The sequence below is a fragment of the Delphinus delphis genome, chromosome 6 (genome assembly GCF_949987515.2).
Source record: "Delphinus delphis chromosome 6, mDelDel1.2, whole genome shotgun sequence".
Classification (NCBI taxonomy): domain Eukaryota; kingdom Metazoa; phylum Chordata; class Mammalia; order Artiodactyla; family Delphinidae; genus Delphinus; species Delphinus delphis.
The window spans coordinates 83,943,348-83,956,905 of NC_082688.1; the positions used below are offsets into that span (position 1 = coordinate 83,943,348).

The 13,558-nt window shown below is 35.6% G+C and overlaps 1 protein-coding gene across 2 annotated transcripts in view; it reads left to right on the forward strand.

Moving 5' to 3' along the window:
• The window catches only part of NAA35 (N-alpha-acetyltransferase 35, NatC auxiliary subunit), an 89,511-nt gene that overhangs the window by 15,808 nt on the left and 60,145 nt on the right, over positions 1 to 13,558 (forward strand). The window lies entirely within an intron of this gene.

Consider the following 13,558-nt stretch of genomic DNA (forward strand, 5'->3'; position numbering starts at 1 on the left):
TATTTAAATGATTGTGTGATATGTATTTTTTTGTCAACATTTATAGTTAAAAATAGTTTTTTAAAGTAATATGCTGTTGATGTTTACAAATATATTGGCTAAAACAATCCAGTTTTCTCCAAGAAAGAGAAATCTTCATCTTAATGTGTGTTCATCTTAATGTGTGTTCCTTTTGTCAGTACCATTTATTGAATATCCGTTACGTACAGACCTACTTTATTTTGGATGTTGTGGGGATTCACAAAGAAAATAGAAGAGATACCCTCGTCCCTCAGGTCTCTTATAAATTATAACACGGAAGTTAATCTCAGTCTTTGGATAAGAGGGAGCTAAGGAAAACAAAGTTATGAAGAATAATTTAGAATATAAACGTTTTCTTCCACTTAGTAATAAGTACCTCAGCCTGAGGAAGTGTTGTGCATTTTAGACATAGAAAGATTTTTTCTCCTTATCATAAAAAAAAGATTTCAGATACTGATATTTTAAGGGGAGATGTGATAGCATTTGAAACTATTGATAAGTAATTATTTTTGTTAAATTCTTTCCTTTGTTGAAACTGGTTTTATTTTTCACACTGTTACTGATACAGAATAAATATCTTAGGCTTCAGCAATGGTTCAGTGTAAAGCTTTTCTAAATTTATATTATGTATATGAGAATAATGAAATATATGCCTAATGTGATTTTCACATTTGAATGTGTAGCTTATGAGTTGTTTTTGAAATACTGTGTCCTTCTTATATACTCATTGGTTATTTAGCTACATATTTGAATTGATATGGATATCATGGAAAGTCTTATCCATTTGGATGGAATTTTTTAAAAGATTAGTTTGAGTTAAAAAGTGAGAAGAGTCATACAAATTATTTTAAGTACATTCTCAAAGTATACCCAAAAAGACATAAAAAATCAGTGGGACAGAAAAAGGATTTTTTTTACCAAATAGTACTGGAACAATTAGTTAGTACCCTTGAAAATTACTTCATCAGCATTTTACATCTGCCTTAGTCCATTTAGGCTGCCATGACAGCATACCATAGACTGGGTAGCTTATAAACAATAATTTATTTCCCATAGTCTGGAAGCTAAGAAGTGTAAGATCAAGGCAACAGCAGATTTGGTGCCTGGTGAGGGCCTGCTTCCTGGTTCATCTTTGCACTGTGGCCTCACATGGCAGAAGGAGGGGTGGGGAGCTCTCTGGAGTCTCTTTTATAAGAACACTAATGCCATGTATGAGGGCCCCAGCCTCATGACCTGATCACCTCCTAAAGGCTCCATCTCCCAGTACCATCACATTGAAGGTTAGGTTTCAACATATAAAATTTGATGGGACACATTCAGTCTGTTTATTGCAGTTGATATGTCTTAAGTCTCGATCTATAGGTTCCCCCTCTTTTTTATTTTTTTTTAAGCCTTGTGACTTTTTGTTAAACAACTCTGTGCGTTCCTTCCAAAGGCCTCACCTCCAAATAACTATCACATTGGGCATTAGAATTTCACATATGAATTTGGGAGTTGGGGGGGACACAAACATTCAGTTTATAACAACATCAAAGTAAGTTGTAGATAGAAAAAATATTTCAGGTGTAAAAAGTTATTTAAAAATCGGAAGACAGTTTACGGAAATAAAATGACCATTAAACATAAGATGCTTAACCTCACTTTAGAAATGCAAATTAAAACTGTGAGACACCATGTTCTACCTGTAACAGGCACTCACATGCTCTGTGTGTGTGTGTAGGATATGAATAGTCATTGTTTCCCTCTTTTTAATCTTTAAAAAAAAGTTTATTTGGAAATATTTTCCAAATAATAGCAGTTACAGTAACTGCACAAAGAACACCCAGATTCACCTGCTATTAACCTATTATCTCATTTGTTTTTTCAGTTTTTCTCTCATGCATGTATGTATATATGTATTTTTTTTCTGAATCATTGCAGAGTAAGTTGTGTACATTATGATCTTCTTCCCTGAGACACATCAGTATGCACCTTGTAAGGAAAACGGCACTCTCACACACAACTACAGCACAATTATCAACCTCAGTAAATCTATAATACCAATCCATTACCCATGTTCCATTTCTATCAGTTGACTCAGTAATGTCCTTATCTTTCCCTACGGTATGGGATCCAGTCTAGGATCATGTCCTTCATTTAGCTGCATATCTCTTTAGTGTCCTTTAATCTACAACAGTTCCTTATCCTTTTGTCTCTAATGACAGTGATATTTTTGGAAAATGCAGCCCTCTCCTACTTTCCCTTTTTTAATAGAATGTTCCTCACTTGGGGTTTGTCTGTTCTTTCTTCACGATTAGATTTGTATTATGCAGTACTGGCTGGCATATGATGTGAGTGATGTTGTATCCTTCTTATGGTATCACATCTGAAGCATACAGTGTCCATCTGCCCCTCAATGGTGATGTGATTTTATCACCCCATCAAAGCGTTTTCTGATTGCTATATGGTTACTTTAAAAAAATTTTTATTTTACTGAAGTATAGTTGATTTACATTGTTTTTGTTTTTGTTTTGCGGTACGTGGGCCTCTCACTGTTGTGGGCTTTCCCGTTGTGGAGCACAGGCTCCGGACGCGCAGGCCCAGCGGCCATGGCCCATGGGCCCAGCTGCTCCGCGGCACGTGGGATCCTCCCGGACCGGGGCACGAACCCGTGTCCCCTGCATCGGCAGGTGGACTCTCAACCACTGTGCCACCAGGGAAGCCCGCAACTCTAGTTTTTTGAGGAACCTCCATACTGTTTTCCATAGTGGCTGTACCAGTTTACATTCCCATATGGTTACTATATCTAACCTTGCATACATAATAAGCAATCTGTAGGGAAACACTTTAAGATCATATAAATACCCTGCTCATTAAAGTCTCTCCCTGTATATTTAGTATCCATTCATGATACTTGCTTGGATTAATCTTGACTGTGTTGGCTGCAAAATGATGATTTTGAACTCTAGCACTTCCTCCACATTTATTAGTTAGGACAGGATTCCATTATAAGCAAGATTCGTACATTTTTTGATGGGAGTGTAAATTCATACAACTTTTTAAAAGAGCAGTTTGGTAATATCTGTGACTTAAAATGCATGTCTTGTTTCAGCAGTTTCACTTTTAGGAATTTAGCCTATAAATATATTTGTGCTTATCCCCAAAGGTCTACATACAAGGACATTAATTGTAGTAACTAAAGTCTGGAAGCTAATGTCCATCAGTAGGAGACTCATTAAATGACACTACATTCATGCAGCCAAGTAAGTGCTGTGTAACCTTTACAAAGGAGGAGGTAGGCTTACTTACACAGATGAGATTAGATCTCCAAATTAATGTAAAATAAGTCAGGTGTAGAAAAGCATGAGTAGCTTGCTACTGTTTTTGTTTTCTTTTTTCTAAAGAGATAGGTAGTTAAATCTTCATACACAAGAAGATAACTAGGGTATTTGAGGGTCAGGGTATATACTTGTTTTTACTATTGGAATTTTTATTATATGCATGTATTACTTTCTTTTTAAATAAACTAAAAAAATTTTTTTATGATAGAAGTAATCAATCAAATTTCTGTATAGTCTCTGGATGAAGAACTTACTAAGAGATGGGAGAAATCCTAAAGGAAAGGACTAATAGGAAGAAAACTGATAGAAAAAAGTCCTAGGAAAAATATAGACAACAAAATAATCAATTTTTATGTATTAAGATCCCATTCAAATAAAGCATAACACTAATACCTGAATGAATAAATGCGCAGTAAAATAAATAGCCCATTCATAGAGGAAGGTTATCAAATGGCCATAATATTTTAAAAATTTAGGCTCAGTGTAATCCAAGAAAAACAAAGTAATAATCAGTTCACTTTTCATCTACAAAGTTTTTAAAATGAGAATATTCAATGTTGGTAAGGATGCAATATGTTGGAACATTTTTTTTTTTAATAGTGGAGGGTATGCATTAGCATAGCTGTTTAGGAAAACAGTTTAGCAGTGTATATATCAAGAGTCTTAAACATATTGACACCATTTAAACTACTTAGTTCACCTTTAGAACTCAGCCTTAAAGAAATTATTAGAAATGTGGACGCTTTATACCCAAATACATTAATCAGTGTTTTTAACAGTGAAAATTGGTATCAATCAAAATGCCACCATTAGTGTTATGGTTGAAATAAATTATGGTTAATTTATTACACATAATTGATTACGTGTAATGAATATATAGTGATGACAAAGTAATATCATGGAAAAAGGCATACTTTAAAAGATTAAGAAGGCAGCACACAATGTAATCAATTATGTAAAAATAAAGAAAACTGAAAAGAAACATAAGTTAGCTCCTAGGCTGGAAAGATGATATTTTTCCTGTTTTGCTAAACTTTTCAGATTTTCCAGATAAATTTGTCTCAGTTTTAATAATTAAAAAAAAAATTGATCTAGTAAAATCCTTAAGAGGCCTGGTGATGAATAAATAAGAGCGACTTAAATAATTTGCTTGTTTGAAATGGATGCTTCAGAAGTTCCTAAATGATTATGTATTTTGTCTCTGCTTTGTTTTTACTCCTGAACTGGAGACGTTTTCAGTTGCCTAAAGATGTTTCTTTCTCGATATCTTGCTCACGTGCAAATGGGGACCACAGTTCCATCAGGTGGCTTTTCCTCTTGGATTCTGTATCTTGTAAAATGGTGTCTTTAGTGTTATCTTTGATTACTTTTTTTAACCTCCAACATCCAGATCCTTTTACCTTGCAAGTGTCTTGAATCTGGGCACTGTTTTTCCTTCCCTCTCATTGTTCCTGCTTTAGTTCATGCCTCTGTCAGCTTTAGGTTAGGGTCCTGTGAGAGTTTCTGAACTCTACTTTCTGGCCTAGTCTTTTCCCTCTAGTCCATTCTCCACTTGACCATCAGTTATCTTCTTAAAGGTAATCTGGTCATGTTCAGTTTTGCTATTTGAAAGTTTTCACTAGGGTGTGTATTTTAATAAAAGTAATAATACTTGTACATAGTATACAAAATCGAATAGCCCACAAGACTTACAATGAAAAAATAATAGTGCTCTGCTCTTTCCTTATCCATTCATAATAATATTCAATTATTTTACCCTTTTTCTACTATCTGCTTCTGTGTTTCTGTATAATAGGCTTGTATTCTAGTTTCTGGGTTTAAGGGTTTATCAGTTTTTAACTATAGTATAGCAGCACATTTTTAGCATATGTTTAGCATTCATACATTACCTCCTCCTCACTTCAAATAGTAATTCACTTTGTGGTTAAATCATTCAATTCTAACATTATTGTGATTGTATATATATTAATGACAGATGAGCCAGAGTAGTGTATGCTTTTTTTTCCTCATACAAATTTTTTTTTCTTGATGGTAATAACTACCTCTTCTTTTTGGTTTGCTTAGTTTTATGTGTACTTTTCCTTAATTCTTCCTTTCCCATTATTATTAAACACATCAGGTAATCCGTATATTTCATCGTGTAATAAACATCTATATCTATATATATCAGGTAATTTATAATTTTTGTTTTGAAATGCTCTTCTTGAAGTTCTTTGTTCTCTAGCTTCAGGCTGGGTCAGTTGCTTTCTAGGCCCACTGCACAGCTGTCATCCCAGGTTTCTCTGCACCATTCTCCTGGGAATTCCATTTCCCTCTCTTTTTGTTAGATCCCTAGTTACCTGGATCTTGTGCCTTTATTGTTCTTAGTTTATTACTTTGTGCAGTGTCTTCAGTTTCTTCGGGGAGACAGGGAGGGCATTTTTCTTTGAGACCTTGCATGTCTGAAAATGTCTTCCCTGCCCTCACACCTGATTGATAGTTTGGCTGTAATGGATTTCTAGGCTGGAAAATAACATCCTCAGCATTTTGAAGGCATTGTTCCACTGATTTGTAATCCCAGTGTTACCATCCTGATTCTTAATATGCGACTCATTTTTCTCTTTAGAAGCATTTAGGATTTCTCTTTTTAATGACCATACCTTAGATTAGTCTTTGAAACCCCTTAATGATCTTTGAAGTTTGAAGCATCCCATTCTTAGACCACCACCTCTGTTTCTAAATTACTTGTGTTCTGATTCCTAGAGTTCTTCACTCCTATTTGGACTTCAGTTTATTTATATCATTGCTTCATTGTTATTAACCTCTTGACCCTCTTTTCCAAATTTAAGTATCATCATCCTTTATTACAGTCATTCCCTTGCATATACTTTCAGCTCCCTTCCTCTCTTGCCTTGTTATACCTCAATTCTAGTTGAATCTAACCCTTTGCCTACCTGCACATCTCAGTGTGACTGGAAAAAAATGCATTTCCACTGATTGGTCCTACTACCATTTCATCACCAGTAACTGCATGTAGGCCCTCAGTGCTCCCTAGCAATCATTACATCTCCCTAGTTCATTCACTCCACTCCCCTCAAACTTCTAGCACTTTGACCATCCTCACTTGAAGCAAATGACCTGCCTTTCTATTGCACTGAATAAACGGAAGCAGTCTTCCCACCTACCTGCATATGTGACCTCTTTTCTGCTGCCCTTCTGTTATGTAGATGAACTTTCTCTGCTCCTAAGAGTGATCCCTTCTGCTTGCGCCTTAGATTCCATACTCAGTCTTATATTCAAAGACATTGGTCTACCAATTCTCACCTTTATCCCTTGAGTAATGAATTTGCTGCTCTACTGGATCATTCCTATCAGCATACAAACATGCTTTATTCATGTTACTCAATCTCAGAAATACCATTTCATGGCATAGTCTTGTCCTTCAGCTTCTGCCCATACCTCAGTTCTTCTTTTCAGCCAGTATGCTTAAGAGGTGTTCATACCCACTGTCCTCTTTTCTCTGTTGAATCCACTCCAGTCAGGCTTTGAACACGTGTTCCACCAAAATTGTGACATTATGGTCATCAAACATCTCAGTGTTGGTAAACCCAGTGGTTAATGTTTGGTCTTAAACTCGACCTATCAGAAGATTTTGACATAGCTGATCACTCCATCTTTGAAACAAATTATTTTCTGGTTTCTCATCTTACTGGTTGTTCTTGTTTGTCATCTCATTCTCTAAACCAGCAGTATCCAATAGGAATATAATGCAAGCCACATACATAATTTAAAATGTTCTAGTAACCATGGGTAAAGTTAATTTTAATAACATTTACTTAGCCCAATATATCTTAAATAATACTTCAATATATAATCAGTTTAAAAATATTAATGACCCTAGCTGCATAGGGTATCCTGTGTGGAGGATACCAATCCATGGTACTATCACATCTTTTTTATTTAATATTACTACCCACTTCTATGGAAAGCTGGGCAAGACACTAATTGTAGGGTATTATCTGCCTGCCACTGGACCTTAGAAGTGGGGGAAGAGACAATTTACAAAACAGGAAATGCATATGGCTTACAAAATTGTGGGAAAAGAATTTTTTTAAACAACTCACTAATGATCCAAAAATGCATGTTAAAACTAGATATCATTTTTTTGGCCTGTGAAATAAATGGGTATAAATTTGAGACAATCTGAAGCTTGCAACAGAGCAATAAAATGGACAGTTCTTTTTTTTTTTTTTTTTAATCTTTATTTATTTATTTGGCTGTGCCGGGTCTTAGTTGTGGCACGCAGGATCTTTTAGTTGTGACATGCGGGATCTAGTTCCCTGACCAGGGATCAAACCCGGTCCCCCTGCATTGGGAGCACGGAGTCTTAGTCACTGGACCACCAGGGAAGTCCCAAAATGGATACTTTTTTTCACTGTTGGAGAGAGAATAAATTAGTCCAGATATTTTGGGGAAAAAATATTAATGAAATATTTTGAATTCTTTTTTTTCTACTGAATATTCTCAATCTGGTATGTATTTTACACTTACAGCACATCCTAGTTTGAACTAGTCTCATTTCAAGTGCTCGGTAGTTATGTGGCGCACAGCTCTAAACATTGGTGTGACTCAGGCTCAGTTTTTACACTTCTTTATCTATACTCTTGATGATCTCATGCAGTTTCATATTTTTAAATTCTGTCTCTGCTAATGAGGCCAAATTTATATTCTTAACCTAGGCTTGTTCCCTAAATGTCATATTCATATATGCTGCTGCCTATTCTACATTCTCACTAGGATGTCATACATAACATTTCCAAAATGAAGCTGCTGGTTTTCCCTTGTTTCCAACTTCTTTCTTCTGTAGTCTTCTCAATCTTAGCAAATGGAACTCCATTCTTCTAGTTGCGCAGACCAAAAACCTGGGCATCATCCTTAACTCTTCTCTTTCTCCCGTACCCTGCATCTAAACCCTCAGAAAGTCCTTGGCAAACTACAGCCTGCAGACCAGCCCTGCTGCCTGTGTCTTTTATGGTCCTTGAGCTAAGAATATTTTCTTTCCTTTTAAATGGTTACATTTATATAGTTATGTAAGTGCCTACTCAGTATTCTCTGTTTTGCCACTTGGTCTGCAAAGCATAAAATATATATAACCTGGCCCTTTAAGAAAAAATTTGCCTATCCTTAATCTGTACTATCTGTTTATTGATTTCATTAGCATACGCTGAACATTGTGGCAAGTGCTGGGAATAAAATGATAGGCATATCACTTTGCTGTGCACAGTGAGGATGGGAGTCTAAGAGCTCCTTTCTTAGACATCCAGCTTCTTATTCCTCTAGCCCCACATCTTTTTCTTTTTTTTTTAAATTTATTTTATATTTGGCTGTGTTGGGTCTTTATTGCTGCGCGCGGGCTTTCTCTAGTTGCAGCGAGCAGGGGCTACTTTTCGTTGCTGTGTGCAGGCTTCTCATTGCAGTGGCTTCTCTTTTTGTCCAATTACTTGGCATCTTCCAAAATTTGCCTTATGTGTCTTGAATGTTGTCTTCCATTCTGTCTTCCTTGTTCTTTGGAATTCAAAATTTTCATTCCTTTACTGATGATTTCAAGAGGAAATACCACATTTAACCAAAAGTCCATTGTTTCTACTGCCTACATGATAAAATTCAAAACCCTTAGAGTATCTCTTTTTATCATCTGGCCCCAATTTTATTACTCATTTTTTATTACTTCTTAATTTTTTAATTGAGTTATATGGCATATGACATTGTATAAGTTTAAGCAGTATGGCATATTAATTTGATTCATTTATATTGCAAAATGATTGCCATAGTAGCCTTAGCTAACACCTCTATTGTGTTACATAATTGTCATTTCTTCTAGTGTTGGGAACAATTAAAATGGAGTCTCTTAGCAAGTTTAATGTTTATAATAGTTTTGTTGTCTGTAATCACTGTACTGTATATTAGGTTTCTAGGACTTACTAATCTACTAGTTGCAAGTCTGTACCCTTAAACAACATCTCCCCAGTTCCCCCACACCTAGCCCCTGGTAAACACCATTTTACTGTTTGCTTTTACGATTTTGGTTTTTTTAGATTCCACATATGAGAGAGATCATACAGTGTTTGTCTTTCTCTGTCTTACTTAGCATAATGTCCTCAGGGTCCATTAATGTTGCTGCAAATGGCAGAATTTCCTTTTTTTCTTATGGCTGCATATTATTCATTGTATAAATATACATCTTCTTTATCCATTCATTCATTGATGGACACTTAGGTGGTTTCCATACCTTGGCTTCTGTGAATAATGCTGCAATAAACATTAGAGTGCATGTCTCTTTGGTTACCTGTTTTCATTTCCTTTGGATATACATATACCCATTAATGGGATTGCTGGATTGGATGGTAGTTCTAATTTTAATTTTTTGGGTAACCTCCATACTGTTCTCTGCAGTGATTGAACCAGTTTACAGTCCCACTAACAGTGCACAAGGGTTACTTTTTCTCCACATCCTAGCCAGCATTTGTTATCCCTTGCCTTTTTGATGATCACCATTCTTATGGGTGTGAGGTGATACTTCATTGTGGTATTTATTACAGGCGTACCTTGGAGATATTGTAGGTATGGTTCCAGGCCACCACAATAAAGCAAATATTGGGATAAAATGAGTCACACGAATTTTTTGGTTTCCCAGTGCATGTTAAAGTTATATTTACTATAGTGTAGTCTATTAAGTGAAACAGCATTATGTCTAAAAAAACAATTTACATACCTTAATTAAAAAATACCTTATTGCTAAAAAATGCTAACCATCATCTGACAATGCAGGGTTGCTACAAACCTTCAATTTGTTTTTTAAAAAATGCAGTATCTGCAAAGTGAAATAAAGTAAAATACAGTAAAATAAGGTATGCCTGTATACCTTTTTCTTCTCCCCTGGCATTTTATTCTTCAGCTGGTCCTATATGTTATTCTCTTTCATTATCCCATGCTTGTGCACAGGATGTTGCTTCTGACCCCTTGGCCTTTTCTCTTCTCCTTACCCTTTTAGGGCAGAGTCTTACTTATCTATAAACTTGTATCCCAATCTCCTGACTTCCCCAGACTTCAGTTTTGTTCTCTGTTGTTCTTTAGCATGTTCTTCTGTCATAGCTAGTGTCTCTACATGCTGGTTTGCATAGAGCAGTCCTGCCTGACACCTTTTGTCCTGGTGTAATTATTATAGCATTCCCTCTTACTCTTAGTAGTATACTGCTTGAGTATGGATGTGATGTTTGGAGGTACTGCTTCATTTTGTGAACATGAAGTGACAGATGTAAAAATCTAAAAGCTTAGGATAGTGGAGCCAAAAGAAAGATTACTTTCTAATATTCTAATGTTCATGTTATTTGGCATGCTGTAAATCTGTATCACTTAAGTCACTTAAGTTGGATTTTTCTCTTACTTGCAGCCGAGCATATTTCTAATACAACAGTAAATAAATGAAACTATAAAAGTTCTTGGCTTGTCTGGCAAAGAGTAAACACTATTATCCATTTGATGTATATCTTTCCAAGTGTTTTTTATGATATGTACCCGTGTGTATTTTACTTAACATGATGGAATTATGTAGACTGTTTGCAACTTGCATTTTCGCACAGAGTATAGAGAACAGATTTTTGCACATACCAGCACATGTAGGTAGATCTACCTCATTGTTTTTATTTGCATTGCATCGTGTTGAGAATACAGATTTTGAAGAACTATTTCTGGCATGAATCATCAAAGGATGCTCAAACTAGTAGACAAAAGTGTAATGAGACACAGGATTTGTACCTAGCCTCAATGTATCATCCCACAAGACATTTATTAATTACAAAAGGGAAAATGATAAGTTTACAGTGTAGACACTTAGTATCTTAGCCAAGTGGCCAGAATTAACCACCAGTAATGGGATAAGTCAACACCATGTGTCTCCAGATTCAGTGATCTAAGAAGGACATAACATCACTTCTGTGGTATTCAGGTCAAATATCCTATCAAATATTAAATTGATTTGAATTTCGGAAAAATATAAGACAAACCCATATTGAGGGACATACACAAAATAACTTTGGCTTGTACTGTTCTAAAATGTCAGGGCATGAAAGACAAGGACAAAAGAAATGTTCCAGGTTAAAGAGACGTCAGTTTCCTGATTTGATAATTGTACTGTGGTTTTGTAAGAGAATGATTTTTGTTTTTATAAAATCACACTGACATTTACAGATAAAGGGGTATCATAGTCTGCAACCTAGTCTCAAAGGTTTCAGGGAAGAAAAATAGAGAATTATAATGTAAATGTGGTTTAATGTTATCATTTGGGTGAAGGCAATATGGGACTTCTCTTTACTATTTTTGTAATCTGAATTTTTTTCAGAATAAAAGTTAGAAAAGCCTCTGGGGAGTGAGACCACATAAGTTTGTGTTCTTACTCTGTCGCTTACTAGCTCTGTGGTTTTTCAGAATTTAAACGTCCTATGCCTCAGTTTCCTCATTTATAAAATGTAGTTTATAAAAGTACCCACCTTAGAGCATTATTGTGAGGATTAACAAATTAACAAGTAAAATGTTTAGAACAGTGCCTGGCACCTGACAAGCACTTAATAACATTAGCTGCTATTAGTAGTTGTAGGAGCAGCAGCAGCAGTAGTATTCCACTGTATGTACAATAAATTACAAGCCACTTACTAGTGGACATTTAAATTGTTTCAAGTCCTAATCTGAATTATCTGTGCTCATGTTTTACCCTTACTTGTACCCTTACTAGGTTACCCAGTATCTGGTCTGTGGTAGGTACTCAAATTTTAGTTGAATGAATCAGATTATTTTAGGAGACCCTGAAATATTTATGCAAAGTATTTTATCTGTGAAATGAATGTTTAAAGCAGTAATAAATCACAACTAATACATTGTGACTATTAAGTTTTAGAAGGGATTGAAACAGTTTTACTTATTTAGAATATTAGTACAATCAAGATTACTGCTTTGGTGAAATCACATTCAATTCTGATATTGGGTGTTCTGTTACAGTTATGATTGTAAGTATTTACTATTCTAAATTTCTTTGCAAGGCTGCATTGTTTTAAATGCTGTGTTTTATAGAATGCTAAATATCCCTTATAATTTTCTGCAGTTATATCTTGGTAGTATTGTAAAGATATTGTAGAGTACAAGTGAAGAACATGGGCTTTATCTGTCAAAACATCTTCTGTCCCTGGGATAATAAGCTCTGTATTTGCAGTGATAGTATTTTACCATTGTATCCCTGGTGTTTAGCCTATACCAGCCATCATAGGGTGCTCAGAAAATGATTTGTCCATTGCTCAGAAATGGACAAAATTTTTTCCCTACTAATTACTCACCTCTAAAATCTTGATATCAAGCTATCAAACTATATCAAAGGATACCAAACTATCCTTTGATCCATACCACTTACTTGGATTCCCCTATTCCTTCTGTCCTTTAGTGCCACAGAGACCTCCAATTCATAGGTGCTGTCGCTTTAGTTTTCTCTGTTACTTTCCTCACGTTCTCATTTCCATGGCCCAGTTAGTGCTAAAATTGCTTTCTTGCACCCAAACAACAGAAGGCAGCTGGGGAAAATTCACATCTGTGTGTCTGTTCTCACTTTAATTTTAGGACTGCAAGTCTCAGATGGGCACTCAACACTAGAGACAATCCTATCCTACAACACTTCCGTAGCAAACTTGCTTTTCTAGTCTCTAAGGTAACTTTTCCCCATCTGTTACTTCTCAGACCTCCAGTGCCAACTCTCACTGTCAGCTTGCTTTCTACCATAATGGGATATTAGATACAGTCAGATGTAATTAGAAGTATCCCATCTTCTTATTATCACAAATGCTAACCTGTTATGGTATCCACACACTCTGTTGTTGTTAAAACGAAAGTATCCCTGTGACATTCTAAGCTCTCAGCCCCTCCACTGTGTTCTAGATTCCCTCCCCTCTAGCCTACTGCAGTTAGTATCCCTTTCTTTGTATTGTGTTGCTGCTGCATCCTTCGCTACTAGATTATTCTTACTGGCATATAAACATGTTTTTACATGACTTAATTTAAAACCAAAACACCGCAGTTCCCTTGATGCCATGGCTCCTTATATCTACAGTCTCATTTCTCTGCTGCCCTATATGTACCAAAAACTCCTTGAATGAGCTGTTAATATTATTTTACTTTCTCTTTCATTCTCTTCTCACCCA